Raw genomic sequence first — 16942 nt, forward strand, 5'->3', positions numbered from 1 at the left:
TTTATAAAACGTCCAAACTACAAGAGACCACGTCAGGATGGCCGAGCGGTCTAAGGCGACACACTCAAAGGGGTTAGTTTCCTTCGTTTACAACGTGAATGTGTGTTTTCTGGTCCTCGTATGAGGGCGTGGGTTCGAATCCCACTTCTGACACGATATATTTTAATAAATTAACTGGAAGAGATGTAATTTATAAAACGTCAAAACTACAACAGACCACGTCAGGATGGCCGAGCGGTCTAAGGCGCCAGACTCAAGGGGGTTAGTTTCCTTCGTTCACAACGTGAATCTGTGTTTTCTGGTCCTCGTATGAGGGCGTGGGTTCGAATCCCACTTCTGACACGATAGATTTTAATAAATTAACTGGAAGAAATGTAATTTATAAAACGTCCAATATACAATAGACCACGTCAGGATGGCCGAGCGGTCTAAGGCGCCAGACTCAAGGGGCTTACTTTCCTTCGCTTCCAACGTGAAACTGTGTTTTCTGGTCCTCGTATGAGGGCATGGGTTCGAAGCCCACTTCTGACACGATATAATTTAATAAATTAACTGCAAGAGATGTAATTTATAAAACGTCCAAATTACAATAGACCACGTCAGGATTGCCGAGCGGTCTAAGGCGCCAGACTTAAGGGGCTTAGTTCTTTCGTTCACAACGTGAATCCGTGTATTCTGGTCCTCGTTTGAGGGCAAGGGTTCAAATCCCACTTCTGACACGATATATTTTAATAAATTAACTGGAAGAAATGTAATTTATAAAACGTCCAAATTACAATAGACCACGTCAGGATGGCCGAGCGGTCTAAGGCGCCAGACTTAAGGGGCTTAGTTCTTTCGTTCACAACGTGAATCCGTGTATTCTGGTCCTCGTTTGAGGGCAAGGGTTCAAATCCCACTTCTGACACGATATGTTTTATGAAATTAAATAGAAGAGATGTAATTTATAAATCGTCCAAATTACAAGAGACCACGTCAGGATGGCCGAGCGGTCTAAGGCGCCAGACTCAAGAGGGTTAGTTTCCTTCGTTCACAACGTTAATCTGTGTGTTCTGGTCCTCGTATGAGGGCATGGGTTCGAAGCCCACTTCTGACACGATATAATTTAATAAATTAACTGCAAGAGATGTAATTTATAAAACGTCCAAATTACAATAGACCACGTCAGGATTGCCGAGCGGTCTAAGGCGCCAGACTTAAGGGGCTTAGTTCTTTCGTTCACAACGTGAATCCGTGTATTCTGGTCCTCGTTTGAGGGCAAGGGTTCAAATCCCACTTCTGACACGATATGTTTTAACAAATTAACAAGAAGAGATGTAATTTATAAAACGTCAAAATTAAAAGAGACCACGTTAGGAGGGCCCAGAGGTCTAAGGCGTAAGACTTAAGGGGGTTAGTTTCCTTCGTTCACAACGTGAATCTGTGTTTTCTGGTCCTCGTATGAGGGCGTGGGTTCGAATCCCACTTCTGACACGATATATTTTAATAAATTAACTAGAAGAAATGTAATTTATAAAACTTCAAAACTACAAGAGACCACGTCAGGATGGCCGAGCGGTCTAAGGCGCCAGACTCAAGGGGGTTAGTTTCCTTCGTTCACAACGTGAATCTGTGATTTCTGGTCCTCGTATGAGGGCGTGGGTTCGAATCCCACTTCTGACACGATAGATTTTAATAAATTAACTGGAAGAAATGTAATTTATAAAACGTCCAATATACAATAGACCACGTCAGGATGGCCGAGCGGTCTAAGGCGCCAGACTCAAGGGGCATACTTTCCTTCGCTCACAACGTGAAACTGTGTTTTCTGGTCCTCGTATGAGGGCATGGGTTCGAAGCCCACTTCTGACACGATATAATTTAATAAATTAACTGCAAGAGATGTAATTTATAAAACGTCCAAATTACAATAGACCACGTCAGGATTGCCGAGCGGTCTAAGGCGCCAGACTTAAGGGGCTTAGTTCTTTCGTTCACAACGTGAATCCGTGTATTCTGGTCCTCGTTTGAGGGCAAGGGTTCAAATCCCACTTCTGACACGATATATTTTAATAAATTAACTGGAAGAAATGTAATTTATAAAACGTCCAAAATACAAGAGACCACGTCAGGATGGCCGAGCGGTATAAGGCGCCAGACTCAAGGGGCTTAGTTTCCTTCGTTCACAACGTGAATCTGTGTTTTCTGGTCCTCGTATGAGGGCGTGGGTTCGAATCCCACTTCTGACAAGATATATTTTAATAAATTAACTGCAAGAGATGTAATTTATAAAACGTCCAAATTACAATAGACCACGTCAGGATTGCCGAGCGGTCTAAGGCGCCAGACTTAAGGGGCTTAGTTCTTTCGTTCACAACGTGAATCCGTGTATTCTGGTCCTCGTTTGAGGGCAAGGGTTCAAATCCCACTTCTGACACGATATATTTTAATAAATTAACTGGAAGAAATGTAATTTATAAAACGTCCAAAATACAAGAGACCACGTCAGGATGGCCGAGCGGTATAAGGCGCCAGACTCAAGGGGCTTAGTTTCCTTCGTTCACAACGTGAATCTGTGTTTTCTGGTCCTCGTATGAGGGCGTGGGTTCGAATCCCACTTCTGACAAGATATATTTTAATAAATTAACTGCAAGAGGTGTAATTTATAAAACGTCCAAATTACAATAGACAACGTCAGGATGGCCGAGCGGTCTAAGGCGCCAGACTTAAGGGGCTTAGTTCTTTCGTTCACAACGTTAATCCGTGTATTCTGGTCCTCGTTTGAGGGCAAGGGTTCAAATCCCACTTCTGACACGATATGTTTTATGAAATTAACTAGAAGAGATGTAATTTATAAATCGTCCAAATTACAAGAGACCACGTCAGGATGGCCGAGCGGTCTAAGGCGCCAGACTCAAGGGGGTTAGTTTCCTTCGTTCACAACGTGAATCTTTGTTTTCTGGTCCTCGTATGAGGGCGTGGGTTCGAAGCCCACTTCTGACACGATATAATTTAATAAATTAACTGCAAGAGATGTAATTTATAAAACGTCCAAATTACAATAGACCACGTCAGGATTGCCGAGCGGTCTAAGGCGCCAGACTTAAGGGGCTTAGTTCTTTCGTTCACAACGTGAATCCGTGTATTCTGGTCCTCGTTTGAGGGCAAGGGTTCAAATCCCACTTCTGACAAGATATGTTTTAATAAATTAACTAGAAGAGGTGTAATTTATAAAACGTCAAAATTAAAAGAGAGCACGTTAGGAGGGCCCAGCGGTCTAAGGCGCCAGACTTAAGGGGGTTAGTTTCCTTCGTTCACAACGTGAATCTGTGTTTTCTGGTCCTCGTATGAGGGCGTGGGTTCGAATCCCACTTCTGACAAGATATATTTTAATAAATTAACTGCAAGAGATGTAATTTATAAAACGTCCAAATTACAATAGACCACGTCAGGATTGCCGAGCGGTCTAAGGCGCCAGACTTAAGGGGCTTAGTTCTTTCGTTCACAACGTGAATCCGTGTATTCTGGTCCTCGTTTGAGGGCAAGGGTTCAAATCCCACTTCTGACACGATATATTTTAATAAATTAACTGGAAGAAATGTAATTTATAAAACGTCCAAAATACAAGAGACCACGTCAGGATGGCCGAGCGGTATAAGGCGCCAGACTCAAGGGGCTTAGTTTCCTTCGTTCACAACGTGAATCTGTGTTTTCTGGTCCTCGTATGAGGGCGTGGGTTCGAATCCCACTTCTGACAAGATATATTTTAATAAATTAACTGCAAGAGGTGTAATTTATAAAACGTCCAAATTACAATAGACAACGTCAGGATGGCCGAGCGGTCTAAGGCGCCAGACTTAAGGGGCTTAGTTCTTTCGTTCACAACGTTAATCCGTGTATTCTGGTCCTCGTTTGAGGGCAAGGGTTCAAATCCCACTTCTGACACGATATGTTTTATGAAATTAACTAGAAGAGATGTAATTTATAAATCGTCCAAATTACAAGAGACCACGTCAGGATGGCCGAGCGGTCTAAGGCGCCAGACTCAAGGGGGTTAGTTTCCTTCGTTCACAACGTGAATCTTTGTTTTCTGGTCCTCGTATGAGGGCGTGGGTTCGAAGCCCACTTCTGACACGATATAATTTAATAAATTAACTGCAAGAGATGTAATTTATAAAACGTCCAAATTACAATAGACCACGTCAGGATTGCCGAGCGGTCTAAGGCGCCAGACTTAAGGGGCTTAGTTCTTTCGTTCACAACGTGAATCCGTGTATTCTGGTCCTCGTTTGAGGGCAAGGGTTCAAATCCCACTTCTGACAAGATATGTTTTAATAAATTAACTAGAAGAGGTGTAATTTATAAAACGTCAAAATTAAAAGAGAGCACGTTAGGAGGGCCCAGCGGTCTAAGGCGCCAGACTTAAGGGGGTTAGTTTCCTTCGTTCACAACGTGAATCTGTGTTTTCTGGTCCTCGTATGAGGGCGTGGGTTCGAATCCCACTTCTGACACGATATATTTTAATAAATTAACTGGAAGAGATGTAATTTATAAATCGTCCAAATTACAAGAGACCACGTCAGGATGGCCGAGCGGTCTAAGGCGCCAGACTCAAGGGGGTTAGTGTCCTTCGTTCACAACGTGAATCTGTGTTTTCTGGTCCTCGTATGAGGGCGTGGGTTCGAATCCCACTTCTGACACGATATGTTTTAATAAATTAACTGGAAGAAATGTAATTTATAAAACGTCCAAAATACCAAAGACCACGTCAGGATGGCCGAGCGGTCTAAGGCGCCAGACTCAAGGGGCTTACTTTCCTTCGTTCACAACGTGAATCTGTGTTTTCTGGTCCTCGTATGAGGGCGTGGGTTCGAAGCCCACTTCTGACACGATATAATTTAATAAATTAACTGCAAGAGATGTAATTTATAAAACGTCCAAATTACAATAGACCACGTCAGGATTGCCGAGCGGTCTAAGGCGCCAGACTTAAGGGGCTTAGTTCTTTCGTTCACAACGTGAATCCGTGTATTCTGGTCCTCGTTTGAGGGCAAGGGTTCAAATCCCACTTCTGACACGATATGTTTTAATAAATTAACTAGAAGAGATGTAATTTATAAAACGTCAAAATTAAAAGAGACTACGTTAGGAGGGCCCAGCGGTCTAAGGCGCCAGACTTAAGCGGGTTAGTTTCCTTCGTTCACAACGTGAATCTGTGTTTTCTGGTCCTCGTATGAGGGCGTGGGTTCGAATCCCACTTCTGACACGATATATTTTAATAAATTAACTAGAAGAAATGTAATTTATAAAACGTCAAAACTACAAGAGACCACGTCAGGATGGCCGAGCGGTCTAAGGCGCCAGACTCAAGGGGGTTAGTTTCCTTCGTTCACAACGTGAATCTGTGATTTCTGGTCCTCGTATGAGGGCGTGGGTTCGAATCCCACTTCTGACACGATATATTTTAATAAATTAACTGGAAGAAATGTAATTTATAAAACGTCCAAATTACAATAGACCACGTCAGGATGGCCGAGCGGTCTAAGGCGCCAGACTTAAGGGGCTTAGTTCTTTCGTTCACAACGTGAATCCGTGTATTCTGGTCCTCGTTTGAGGGCAAGGGTTCAAATCCCACTTCTGACACGATATGTTTTATGAAATTAAATAGAAGAGATGTAATTTATAAATCGTCCAAATTACAAGAGACCACGTCAGGATGGCCGAGCGGTCTAAGGCGCCAGACTCAAGAGGGTTAGTTTCCTTCGTTCACAACGTTAATCTGTGTGTTCTGGTCCTCGTATGAGGGCATGGGTTCGAAGCCCACTTCTGACACGATATAATTTAATAAATTAACTGCAAGAGATGTAATTTATAAAACGTCCAAATTACAATAGACCACGTCAGGATTGCCGAGCGGTCTAAGGCGCCAGACTTAAGGGGCTTAGTTCTTTCGTTCACAACGTGAATCCGTGTATTCTGGTCCTCGTTTGAGGGCAAGGGTTCAAATCCCACTTCTGACACGATATGTTTTAACAAATTAACAAGAAGAGATGTAATTTATAAAACGTCAAAATTAAAAGAGACCACGTTAGGAGGGCCCAGAGGTCTAAGGCGTAAGACTTAAGGGGGTTAGTTTCCTTCGTTCACAACGTGAATCTGTGTTTTCTGGTCCTCGTATGAGGGCGTGGGTTCGAATCCCACTTCTGACACGATATATTTTAATAAATTAACTAGAAGAAATGTAATTTATAAAACTTCAAAACTACAAGAGACCACGTCAGGATGGCCGAGCGGTCTAAGGCGCCAGACTCAAGGGGGTTAGTTTCCTTCGTTCACAACGTGAATCTGTGATTTCTGGTCCTCGTATGAGGGCGTGGGTTCGAATCCCACTTCTGACACGATAGATTTTAATAAATTAACTGGAAGAAATGTAATTTATAAAACGTCCAATATACAATAGACCACGTCAGGATGGCCGAGCGGTCTAAGGCGCCAGACTCAAGGGGCATACTTTCCTTCGCTCACAACGTGAAACTGTGTTTTCTGGTCCTCGTATGAGGGCATGGGTTCGAAGCCCACTTCTGACACGATATAATTTAATAAATTAACTGCAAGAGATGTAATTTATAAAACGTCCAAATTACAATAGACCACGTCAGGATTGCCGAGCGGTCTAAGGCGCCAGACTTAAGGGGCTTAGTTCTTTCGTTCACAACGTGAATCCGTGTATTCTGGTCCTCGTTTGAGGGCAAGGGTTCAAATCCCACTTCTGACACGATATATTTTAATAAATTAACTGGAAGAAATGTAATTTATAAAACGTCCAAAATACAAGAGACCACGTCAGGATGGCCGAGCGGTATAAGGCGCCAGACTCAAGGGGCTTAGTTTCCTTCGTTCACAACGTGAATCTGTGTTTTCTGGTCCTCGTATGAGGGCGTGGGTTCGAATCCCACTTCTGACAAGATATATTTTAATAAATTAACTGCAAGAGGTGTAATTTATAAAACGTCCAAATTACAATAGACAACGTCAGGATGGCCGAGCGGTCTAAGGCGCCAGACTTAAGGGGCTTAGTTCTTTCGTTCACAACGTTAATCCGTGTATTCTGGTCCTCGTTTGAGGGCAAGGGTTCAAATCCCACTTCTGACACGATATGTTTTATGAAATTAACTAGAAGAGATGTAATTTATAAATCGTCCAAATTACAAGAGACCACGTCAGGATGGCCGAGCGGTCTAAGGCGCCAGACTCAAGGGGGTTAGTTTCCTTCGTTCACAACGTGAATCTTTGTTTTCTGGTCCTCGTATGAGGGCGTGGGTTCGAAGCCCACTTCTGACACGATATAATTTAATAAATTAACTGCAAGAGATGTAATTTATAAAACGTCCAAATTACAATAGACCACGTCAGGATTGCCGAGCGGTCTAAGGCGCCAGACTTAAGGGGCTTAGTTCTTTCGTTCACAACGTGAATCCGTGTATTCTGGTCCTCGTTTGAGGGCAAGGGTTCAAATCCCACTTCTGACAAGATATGTTTTAATAAATTAACTAGAAGAGGTGTAATTTATAAAACGTCAAAATTAAAAGAGAGCACGTTAGGAGGGCCCAGCGGTCTAAGGCGCCAGACTTAAGGGGGTTAGTTTCCTTCGTTCACAACGTGAATCTGTGTTTTCTGGTCCTCGTATGAGGGCGTGGGTTCGAATCCCACTTCTGACAAGATATATTTTAATAAATTAACTGCAAGAGATGTAATTTATAAAACGTCCAAATTACAATAGACCACGTCAGGATTGCCGAGCGGTCTAAGGCGCCAGACTTAAGGGGCTTAGTTCTTTCGTTCACAACGTGAATCCGTGTATTCTGGTCCTCGTTTGAGGGCAAGGGTTCAAATCCCACTTCTGACACGATATATTTTAATAAATTAACTGGAAGAAATGTAATTTATAAAACGTCCAAAATACAAGAGACCACGTCAGGATGGCCGAGCGGTATAAGGCGCCAGACTCAAGGGGCTTAGTTTCCTTCGTTCACAACGTGAATCTGTGTTTTCTGGTCCTCGTATGAGGGCGTGGGTTCGAATCCCACTTCTGACAAGATATATTTTAATAAATTAACTGCAAGAGGTGTAATTTATAAAACGTCCAAATTACAATAGACAACGTCAGGATGGCCGAGCGGTCTAAGGCGCCAGACTTAAGGGGCTTAGTTCTTTCGTTCACAACGTTAATCCGTGTATTCTGGTCCTCGTTTGAGGGCAAGGGTTCAAATCCCACTTCTGACACGATATGTTTTATGAAATTAACTAGAAGAGATGTAATTTATAAATCGTCCAAATTACAAGAGACCACGTCAGGATGGCCGAGCGGTCTAAGGCGCCAGACTCAAGGGGGTTAGTTTCCTTCGTTCACAACGTGAATCTTTGTTTTCTGGTCCTCGTATGAGGGCGTGGGTTCGAAGCCCACTTCTGACACGATATAATTTAATAAATTAACTGCAAGAGATGTAATTTATAAAACGTCCAAATTACAATAGACCACGTCAGGATTGCCGAGCGGTCTAAGGCGCCAGACTTAAGGGGCTTAGTTCTTTCGTTCACAACGTGAATCCGTGTATTCTGGTCCTCGTTTGAGGGCAAGGGTTCAAATCCCACTTCTGACAAGATATGTTTTAATAAATTAACTAGAAGAGGTGTAATTTATAAAACGTCAAAATTAAAAAAGAGAGCACGTTAGGAGGGCCCAGCGGTCTAAGGCGCCAGACTTAAGGGGGTTAGTTTCCTTCGTTCACAACGTGAATCTGTGTTTTCTGGTCCTCGTATGAGGGCGTGGGTTCGAATCCCACTTCTGACACGATATATTTTAATAAATTAACTGGAAGAGATGTAATTTATAAATCGTCCAAATTACAAGAGACCACGTCAGGATGGCCGAGCGGTCTAAGGCGCCAGACTCAAGGGGGTTAGTGTCCTTCGTTCACAACGTGAATCTGTGTTTTCTGGTCCTCGTATGAGGGCGTGGGTTCGAATCCCACTTCTGACACGATATGTTTTAATAAATTAACTGGAAGAAATGTAATTTATAAAACGTCCAAAATACCAAAGACCACGTCAGGATGGCCGAGCGGTCTAAGGCGCCAGACTCAAGGGGCTTACTTTCCTTCGTTCACAACGTGAATCTGTGTTTTCTGGTCCTCGTATGAGGGCGTGGGTTCGAAGCCCACTTCTGACACGATATAATTTAATAAATTAACTGCAAGAGATGTAATTTATAAAACGTCCAAATTACAATAGACCACGTCAGGATTGCCGAGCGGTCTAAGGCGCCAGACTTAAGGGGCTTAGTTCTTTCGTTCACAACGTGAATCCGTGTATTCTGGTCCTCGTTTGAGGGCAAGGGTTCAAATCCCACTTCTGACACGATATGTTTTAATAAATTAACTAGAAGAGATGTAATTTATAAAACGTCAAAATTAAAAGAGACTACGTTAGGAGGGCCCAGCGGTCTAAGGCGCCAGACTTAAGCGGGTTAGTTTCCTTCGTTCACAACGTGAATCTGTGTTTTCTGGTCCTCGTATGAGGGCGTGGGTTCGAATCCCACTTCTGACACGATATATTTTAATAAATTAACTAGAAGAAATGTAATTTATAAAACGTCAAAACTACAAGAGACCACGTCAGGATGGCCGAGCGGTCTAAGGCGCCAGACTCAAGGGGGTTAGTTTCCTTCGTTCACAACGTGAATCTGTGATTTCTGGTCCTCGTATGAGGGCGTGGGTTCGAATCCCACTTCTGACACGATAGATTTTAATAAATTAACTGGAAGAAATGTAATTTATAAAACGTCCAATATACAATAGACCACGTCAGGATGGCCGAGCGGTCTAAGGCGCCAGACTCAAGGGGCATACTTTCCTTCGCTCACAACGTGAAACTGTGTTTTCTGGTCCTCGTATGAGGGCATGGGTTCGAAGCCCACTTCTGACACGATATAATTTAATAAATTAACTGCAAGAGATGTAATTTATAAAACGTCCAAATTACAATAGACCACGTCAGGATTGCCGAGCGGTCTAAGGCGCCAGACTTAAGGGGCTTAGTTCTTTCGTTCACAACGTGAATCCGTGTATTCTGGTCCTCGTTTGAGGGCAAGGGTTCAAATCCCACTTCTGACACGATATGTTTTAACAAATTAACAAGAAGAGATGTAATTTATAAAACGTCAAAATTAAAAGAGACCACGTTAGGAGGGCCCAGAGGTCTAAGGCGTAAGACTTAAGGGGGTTAGTTTCCTTCGTTCACAACGTGAATCTGTGTTTTCTGGTCCTCGTATGAGGGCGTGGGTTCGAATCCCACTTCTGACACGATATATTTTAATAAATTAACTAGAAGAAATGTAATTTATAAAACTTCAAAACTACAAGAGACCACGTCAGGATGGCCGAGCGGTCTAAGGCGCCAGACTCAAGGGGGTTAGTTTCCTTCGTTCACAACGTGAATCTGTGATTTCTGGTCCTCGTATGAGGGCGTGGGTTCGAATCCCACTTCTGACACGATAGATTTTAATAAATTAACTGGAAGAAATGTAATTTATAAAACGTCCAATATACAATAGACCACGTCAGGATGGCCGAGCGGTCTAAGGCGCCAGACTCAAGGGGCATACTTTCCTTCGCTCACAACGTGAAACTGTGTTTTCTGGTCCTCGTATGAGGGCATGGGTTCGAAGCCCACTTCTGACACGATATAATTTAATAAATTAACTGCAAGAGATGTAATTTATAAAACGTCCAAATTACAATAGACCACGTCAGGATTGCCGAGCGGTCTAAGGCGCCAGACTTAAGGGGCTTAGTTCTTTCGTTCACAACGTGAATCCGTGTATTCTGGTCCTCGTTTGAGGGCAAGGGTTCAAATCCCACTTCTGACACGATATATTTTAATAAATTAACTGGAAGAAATGTAATTTATAAAACGTCCAAAATACAAGAGACCACGTCAGGATGGCCGAGCGGTATAAGGCGCCAGACTCAAGGGGCTTAGTTTCCTTCGTTCACAACGTGAATCTGTGTTTTCTGGTCCTCGTATGAGGGCGTGGGTTCGAATCCCACTTCTGACAAGATATATTTTAATAAATTAACTGCAAGAGATGTAATTTATAAAACGTCCAAATTACAATAGACCACGTCAGGATTGCCGAGCGGTCTAAGGCGCCAGACTTAAGGGGCTTAGTTCTTTCGTTCACAACGTGAATCCGTGTATTCTGGTCCTCGTTTGAGGGCAAGGGTTCAAATCCCACTTCTGACACGATATATTTTAATAAATTAACTGGAAGAAATGTAATTTATAAAACGTCCAAAATACAAGAGACCACGTCAGGATGGCCGAGCGGTATAAGGCGCCAGACTCAAGGGGCTTAGTTTCCTTCGTTCACAACGTGAATCTGTGTTTTCTGGTCCTCGTATGAGGGCGTGGGTTCGAATCCCACTTCTGACAAGATATATTTTAATAAATTAACTGCAAGAGGTGTAATTTATAAAACGTCCAAATTACAATAGACAACGTCAGGATGGCCGAGCGGTCTAAGGCGCCAGACTTAAGGGGCTTAGTTCTTTCGTTCACAACGTTAATCCGTGTATTCTGGTCCTCGTTTGAGGGCAAGGGTTCAAATCCCACTTCTGACACGATATGTTTTATGAAATTAACTAGAAGAGATGTAATTTATAAATCGTCCAAATTACAAGAGACCACGTCAGGATGGCCGAGCGGTCTAAGGCGCCAGACTCAAGGGGGTTAGTTTCCTTCGTTCACAACGTGAATCTTTGTTTTCTGGTCCTCGTATGAGGGCGTGGGTTCGAAGCCCACTTCTGACACGATATAATTTAATAAATTAACTGCAAGAGATGTAATTTATAAAACGTCCAAATTACAATAGACCACGTCAGGATTGCCGAGCGGTCTAAGGCGCCAGACTTAAGGGGCTTAGTTCTTTCGTTCACAACGTGAATCCGTGTATTCTGGTCCTCGTTTGAGGGCAAGGGTTCAAATCCCACTTCTGACAAGATATGTTTTAATAAATTAACTAGAAGAGGTGTAATTTATAAAACGTCAAAATTAAAAGAGAGCACGTTAGGAGGGCCCAGCGGTCTAAGGCGCCAGACTTAAGGGGGTTAGTTTCCTTCGTTCACAACGTGAATCTGTGTTTTCTGGTCCTCGTATGAGGGCGTGGGTTCGAATCCCACTTCTGACAAGATATATTTTAATAAATTAACTGCAAGAGATGTAATTTATAAAACGTCCAAATTACAATAGACCACGTCAGGATTGCCGAGCGGTCTAAGGCGCCAGACTTAAGGGGCTTAGTTCTTTCGTTCACAACGTGAATCCGTGTATTCTGGTCCTCGTTTGAGGGCAAGGGTTCAAATCCCACTTCTGACACGATATATTTTAATAAATTAACTGGAAGAAATGTAATTTATAAAACGTCCAAAATACAAGAGACCACGTCAGGATGGCCGAGCGGTATAAGGCGCCAGACTCAAGGGGCTTAGTTTCCTTCGTTCACAACGTGAATCTGTGTTTTCTGGTCCTCGTATGAGGGCGTGGGTTCGAATCCCACTTCTGACAAGATATATTTTAATAAATTAACTGCAAGAGGTGTAATTTATAAAACGTCCAAATTACAATAGACAACGTCAGGATGGCCGAGCGGTCTAAGGCGCCAGACTTAAGGGGCTTAGTTCTTTCGTTCACAACGTTAATCCGTGTATTCTAGTCCTCGTTTGAGGGCAAGGGTTCAAATCCCACTTCTGACACGATATGTTTTATGAAATTAACTAGAAGAGATGTAATTTATAAATCGTCCAAATTACAAGAGACCACGTCAGGATGGCCGAGCGGTCTAAGGCGCCAGACTCAAGGGGGTTAGTTTCCTTCGTTCACAACGTGAATCTTTGTTTTCTGGTCCTCGTATGAGGGCGTGGGTTCGAAGCCCACTTCTGACACGATATAATTTAATAAATTAACTGCAAGAGATGTAATTTATAAAACGTCCAAATTACAATAGACCACGTCAGGATTGCCGAGCGGTCTAAGGCGCCAGACTTAAGGGGCTTAGTTCTTTCGTTCACAACGTGAATCCGTGTATTCTGGTCCTCGTTTGAGGGCAAGGGTTCAAATCCCACTTCTGACAAGATATGTTTTAATAAATTAACTAGAAGAGGTGTAATTTATAAAACGTCAAAATTAAAAGAGAGCACGTTAGGAGGGCCCAGCGGTCTAAGGCGCCAGACTTAAGGGGCTTAGTTCTTTCGTTCACAACGTTAATCCGTGTATTCTGGTCCTCGTTTGAGGGCAAGGGTTCAAATCCCACTTCTGACACGATATGTTTTATGAAATTAACTAGAAGAGATGTAATTTATAAATCGTCCAAATTACAAGAGACCACGTCAGGATGGCCGAGCGGTCTAAGGCGCCAGACTCAAGGGGGTTAGTTTCCTTCGTTCACAACGTGAATCTTTGTTTTCTGGTCCTCGTATGAGGGCGTGGGTTCGAAGCCCACTTCTGACACGATATAATTTAATAAATTAACTGCAAGAGATGTAATTTATAAAACGTCCAAATTACAATAGACCACGTCAGGATTGCCGAGCGGTCTAAGGCGCCAGACTTAAGGGGCTTAGTTCTTTCGTTCACAACGTGAATCCGTGTATTCTGGTCCTCGTTTGAGGGCAAGGGTTCAAATCCCACTTCTGACAAGATATGTTTTAATAAATTAACTAGAAGAGGTGTAATTTATAAAACGTCAAAATTAAAAGAGAGCACGTTAGGAGGGCCCAGCGGTCTAAGGCGCCAGACTTAAGGGGGTTAGTTTCCTTCGTTCACAACGTGAATCTGTGTTTTCTGGTCCTCGTATGAGGGCGTGGGTTCGAATCCCACTTCTGACAAGATATATTTTAATAAATTAACTGCAAGAGATGTAATTTATAAAACGTCCAAATTACAATAGACCACGTCAGGATTGCCGAGCGGTCTAAGGCGCCAGACTTAAGGGGCTTAGTTCTTTCGTTCACAACGTGAATCCGTGTATTCTGGTCCTCGTTTGAGGGCAAGGGTTCAAATCCCACTTCTGACACGATATATTTTAATAAATTAACTGGAAGAAATGTAATTTATAAAACGTCCAAAATACAAGAGACCACGTCAGGATGGCCGAGCGGTATAAGGCGCCAGACTCAAGGGGCTTAGTTTCCTTCGTTCACAACGTGAATCTGTGTTTTCTGGTCCTCGTATGAGGGCGTGGGTTCGAATCCCACTTCTGACAAGATATATTTTAATAAATTAACTGCAAGAGGTGTAATTTATAAAACGTCCAAATTACAATAGACAACGTCAGGATGGCCGAGCGGTCTAAGGCGCCAGACTTAAGGGGCTTAGTTCTTTCGTTCACAACGTTAATCCGTGTATTCTAGTCCTCGTTTGAGGGCAAGGGTTCAAATCCCACTTCTGACACGATATGTTTTATGAAATTAACTAGAAGAGATGTAATTTATAAATCGTCCAAATTACAAGAGACCACGTCAGGATGGCCGAGCGGTCTAAGGCGCCAGACTCAAGGGGGTTAGTTTCCTTCGTTCACAACGTGAATCTTTGTTTTCTGGTCCTCGTATGAGGGCGTGGGTTCGAAGCCCACTTCTGACACGATATAATTTAATAAATTAACTGCAAGAGATGTAATTTATAAAACGTCCAAATTACAATAGACCACGTCAGGATTGCCGAGCGGTCTAAGGCGCCAGACTTAAGGGGCTTAGTTCTTTCGTTCACAACGTGAATCCGTGTATTCTGGTCCTCGTTTGAGGGCAAGGGTTCAAATCCCACTTCTGACAAGATATGTTTTAATAAATTAACTAGAAGAGGTGTAATTTATAAAACGTCAAAATTAAAAGAGAGCACGTTAGGAGGGCCCAGCGGTCTAAGGCGCCAGACTTAAGGGGGTTAGTTTCCTTCGTTCACAACGTGAATCTGTGTTTTCTGGTCCTCGTATGAGGGCGTGGGTTCGAATCCCACTTCTGACACGATATATTTTAATAAATTAACTGGAAGAGATGTAATTTATAAATCGTCCAAATTACAAGAGACCACGTCAGGATGGCCGAGCGGTCTAAGGCGCCAGACTCAAGGGGGTTAGTGTCCTTCGTTCACAACGTGAATCTGTGTTTTCTGGTCCTCGTATGAGGGCGTGGGTTCGAATCCCACTTCTGACACGATATGTTTTAATAAATTAACTGGAAGAAATGTAATTTATAAAACGTCCAAAATACCAAAGACCACGTCAGGATGGCCGAGCGGTCTAAGGCGCCAGACTCAAGGGGCTTACTTTCCTTCGTTCACAACGTGAATCTGTGTTTTCTGGTCCTCGTATGAGGGCGTGGGTTCGAAGCCCACTTCTGACACGATATAATTTAATAAATTAACTGCAAGAGATGTAATTTATAAAACGTCCAAATTACAATAGACCACGTCAGGATTGCCGAGCGGTCTAAGGCGCCAGACTTAAGGGGCTTAGTTCTTTCGTTCACAACGTGAATCCGTGTATTCTGGTCCTCGTTTGAGGGCAAGGGTTCAAATCCCACTTCTGACACGATATGTTTTAATAAATTAACTAGAAGAGATGTAATTTATAAAACGTCAAAATTAAAAGAGACTACGTTAGGAGGGCCCAGCGGTCTAAGGCGCCAGACTTAAGCGGGTTAGTTTCCTTCGTTCACAACGTGAATCTGTGTTTTCTGGTCCTCGTATGAGGGCGTGGGTTCGAATCCCACTTCTGACACGATATATTTTAATAAATTAACTAGAAGAAATGTAATTTATAAAACGTCAAAACTACAAGAGACCACGTCAGGATGGCCGAGCGGTCTAAGGCGCCAGACTCAAGGGGGTTAGTTTCCTTCGTTCACAACGTGAATCTGTGATTTCTGGTCCTCGTATGAGGGCGTGGGTTCGAATCCCACTTCTGACACGATAGATTTTAATAAATTAACTGGAAGAAATGTAATTTATAAAACGTCCAATATACAATAGACCACGTCAGGATGGCCGAGCGGTCTAAGGCGCCAGACTCAAGGGGCATACTTTCCTTCGCTCACAACGTGAAACTGTGTTTTCTGGTCCTCGTATGAGGGCATGGGTTCGAAGCCCACTTCTGACACGATATAATTTAATAAATTAACTGCAAGAGATGTAATTTATAAAACGTCCAAATTACAATAGACCACGTCAGGATTGCCGAGCGGTCTAAGGCGCCAGACTTAAGGGGCTTAGTTCTTTCGTTCACAACGTGAATCCGTGTATTCTGGTCCTCGTTTGAGGGCAAGGGTTCAAATCCCACTTCTGACACGATATATTTTAATAAATTAACTGGAAGAAATGTAATTTATAAAACGTCCAAAATACAAGAGACCACGTCAGGATGGCCGAGCGGTATAAGGCGCCAGACTCAAGGGGCTTAGTTTCCTTCGTTCACAACGTGAATCTGTGTTTTCTGGTCCTCGTATGAGGGCGTGGGTTCGAATCCCACTTCTGACAAGATATATTTTAATAAATTAACTGCAAGAGATGTAATTTATAAAACGTCCAAATTACAATGGACCACGTCAGGATTGCCGAGCGGTCTAAGGCGCCAGACTTAAGGGGCTTAGTTCTTTCGTTCACAACGTGAATCCGTGTATTCTGGTCCTCGTTTGAGGGCAAGGGTTCAAATCCCACTTCTGACACGATATATTTTAATAAATTAACTGGAAGAAATGTAATTTATAAAACGTCCAAAATACAAGAGACCACGTCAGGATGGCCGAGCGGTATAAGGCGCCAGACTCAAGGGGCTTAGTTTCCTTCGTTCACAACGTGAATCTGTGTTTTCTGGTCCTCGTATGAGGGCGTGGGTTCGAATCCCACTTCTGACAAG

General features: G+C 43.0%; 21 non-coding genes across 21 annotated transcripts; all 21 read left to right on the top strand.

The window, feature by feature from the left end:
- Positions 1-220: 220 nt before the first annotated feature.
- TRNAL-CAA (transfer RNA leucine (anticodon CAA)) lies at positions 221-342 on the top strand. The gene is made up of 2 exons: positions 221-258; positions 297-342. It is a non-coding gene; the product is annotated as a tRNA-Leu (tRNA).
- A 1198-nt stretch (positions 343-1540) lies between these two features.
- On the top strand, positions 1541-1662 carry TRNAL-CAA (transfer RNA leucine (anticodon CAA)). The gene is made up of 2 exons: positions 1541-1578; positions 1617-1662. It is a non-coding gene; the product is annotated as a tRNA-Leu (tRNA).
- Positions 1663-2106: 444 nt separating this feature from the next.
- TRNAL-CAA (transfer RNA leucine (anticodon CAA)) lies at positions 2107-2228 on the top strand. Its single transcript has 2 exons — positions 2107-2144; positions 2183-2228. It is a non-coding gene; the product is annotated as a tRNA-Leu (tRNA).
- Positions 2229-2483: 255 nt separating this feature from the next.
- On the top strand, positions 2484-2605 carry TRNAL-CAA (transfer RNA leucine (anticodon CAA)). Its single transcript has 2 exons — positions 2484-2521; positions 2560-2605. It is a non-coding gene; the product is annotated as a tRNA-Leu (tRNA).
- A 1009-nt stretch (positions 2606-3614) lies between these two features.
- TRNAL-CAA (transfer RNA leucine (anticodon CAA)) lies at positions 3615-3736 on the top strand. The gene is made up of 2 exons: positions 3615-3652; positions 3691-3736. It is a non-coding gene; the product is annotated as a tRNA-Leu (tRNA).
- Positions 3737-4557: 821 nt separating this feature from the next.
- On the top strand, positions 4558-4679 carry TRNAL-CAA (transfer RNA leucine (anticodon CAA)). The gene is made up of 2 exons: positions 4558-4595; positions 4634-4679. It is a non-coding gene; the product is annotated as a tRNA-Leu (tRNA).
- A 633-nt stretch (positions 4680-5312) lies between these two features.
- TRNAL-CAA (transfer RNA leucine (anticodon CAA)) lies at positions 5313-5434 on the top strand. The gene is made up of 2 exons: positions 5313-5350; positions 5389-5434. It is a non-coding gene; the product is annotated as a tRNA-Leu (tRNA).
- An 821-nt stretch (positions 5435-6255) lies between these two features.
- On the top strand, positions 6256-6377 carry TRNAL-CAA (transfer RNA leucine (anticodon CAA)). Its single transcript has 2 exons — positions 6256-6293; positions 6332-6377. It is a non-coding gene; the product is annotated as a tRNA-Leu (tRNA).
- Positions 6378-6821: 444 nt separating this feature from the next.
- On the top strand, positions 6822-6943 carry TRNAL-CAA (transfer RNA leucine (anticodon CAA)). The gene is made up of 2 exons: positions 6822-6859; positions 6898-6943. It is a non-coding gene; the product is annotated as a tRNA-Leu (tRNA).
- Positions 6944-7952: 1009 nt separating this feature from the next.
- On the top strand, positions 7953-8074 carry TRNAL-CAA (transfer RNA leucine (anticodon CAA)). Its single transcript has 2 exons — positions 7953-7990; positions 8029-8074. It is a non-coding gene; the product is annotated as a tRNA-Leu (tRNA).
- Positions 8075-8897: 823 nt separating this feature from the next.
- Positions 8898-9019, top strand: TRNAL-CAA (transfer RNA leucine (anticodon CAA)). Its single transcript has 2 exons — positions 8898-8935; positions 8974-9019. It is a non-coding gene; the product is annotated as a tRNA-Leu (tRNA).
- A 633-nt stretch (positions 9020-9652) lies between these two features.
- Positions 9653-9774, top strand: TRNAL-CAA (transfer RNA leucine (anticodon CAA)). Its single transcript has 2 exons — positions 9653-9690; positions 9729-9774. It is a non-coding gene; the product is annotated as a tRNA-Leu (tRNA).
- Positions 9775-10407: 633 nt separating this feature from the next.
- On the top strand, positions 10408-10529 carry TRNAL-CAA (transfer RNA leucine (anticodon CAA)). The gene is made up of 2 exons: positions 10408-10445; positions 10484-10529. It is a non-coding gene; the product is annotated as a tRNA-Leu (tRNA).
- A 444-nt stretch (positions 10530-10973) lies between these two features.
- TRNAL-CAA (transfer RNA leucine (anticodon CAA)) lies at positions 10974-11095 on the top strand. The gene is made up of 2 exons: positions 10974-11011; positions 11050-11095. It is a non-coding gene; the product is annotated as a tRNA-Leu (tRNA).
- A 255-nt stretch (positions 11096-11350) lies between these two features.
- Positions 11351-11472, top strand: TRNAL-CAA (transfer RNA leucine (anticodon CAA)). The gene is made up of 2 exons: positions 11351-11388; positions 11427-11472. It is a non-coding gene; the product is annotated as a tRNA-Leu (tRNA).
- Positions 11473-12481: 1009 nt separating this feature from the next.
- On the top strand, positions 12482-12603 carry TRNAL-CAA (transfer RNA leucine (anticodon CAA)). The gene is made up of 2 exons: positions 12482-12519; positions 12558-12603. It is a non-coding gene; the product is annotated as a tRNA-Leu (tRNA).
- A 1574-nt stretch (positions 12604-14177) lies between these two features.
- On the top strand, positions 14178-14299 carry TRNAL-CAA (transfer RNA leucine (anticodon CAA)). The gene is made up of 2 exons: positions 14178-14215; positions 14254-14299. It is a non-coding gene; the product is annotated as a tRNA-Leu (tRNA).
- Positions 14300-15120: 821 nt separating this feature from the next.
- Positions 15121-15242, top strand: TRNAL-CAA (transfer RNA leucine (anticodon CAA)). The gene is made up of 2 exons: positions 15121-15158; positions 15197-15242. It is a non-coding gene; the product is annotated as a tRNA-Leu (tRNA).
- Positions 15243-15875: 633 nt separating this feature from the next.
- TRNAL-CAA (transfer RNA leucine (anticodon CAA)) lies at positions 15876-15997 on the top strand. Its single transcript has 2 exons — positions 15876-15913; positions 15952-15997. It is a non-coding gene; the product is annotated as a tRNA-Leu (tRNA).
- Positions 15998-16441: 444 nt separating this feature from the next.
- Positions 16442-16563, top strand: TRNAL-CAA (transfer RNA leucine (anticodon CAA)). Its single transcript has 2 exons — positions 16442-16479; positions 16518-16563. It is a non-coding gene; the product is annotated as a tRNA-Leu (tRNA).
- A 255-nt stretch (positions 16564-16818) lies between these two features.
- On the top strand, positions 16819-16940 carry TRNAL-CAA (transfer RNA leucine (anticodon CAA)). Its single transcript has 2 exons — positions 16819-16856; positions 16895-16940. It is a non-coding gene; the product is annotated as a tRNA-Leu (tRNA).
- The last annotated feature ends 2 nt before the right edge of the window (positions 16941-16942 follow it).

The sequence above is a fragment of the Phalangium opilio genome, unplaced genomic scaffold (genome assembly GCF_054372755.1).
Source record: "Phalangium opilio isolate 3A_F unplaced genomic scaffold, DU_Popi_V2 ptg000082l_1, whole genome shotgun sequence".
Classification (NCBI taxonomy): domain Eukaryota; kingdom Metazoa; phylum Arthropoda; class Arachnida; order Opiliones; family Phalangiidae; genus Phalangium; species Phalangium opilio.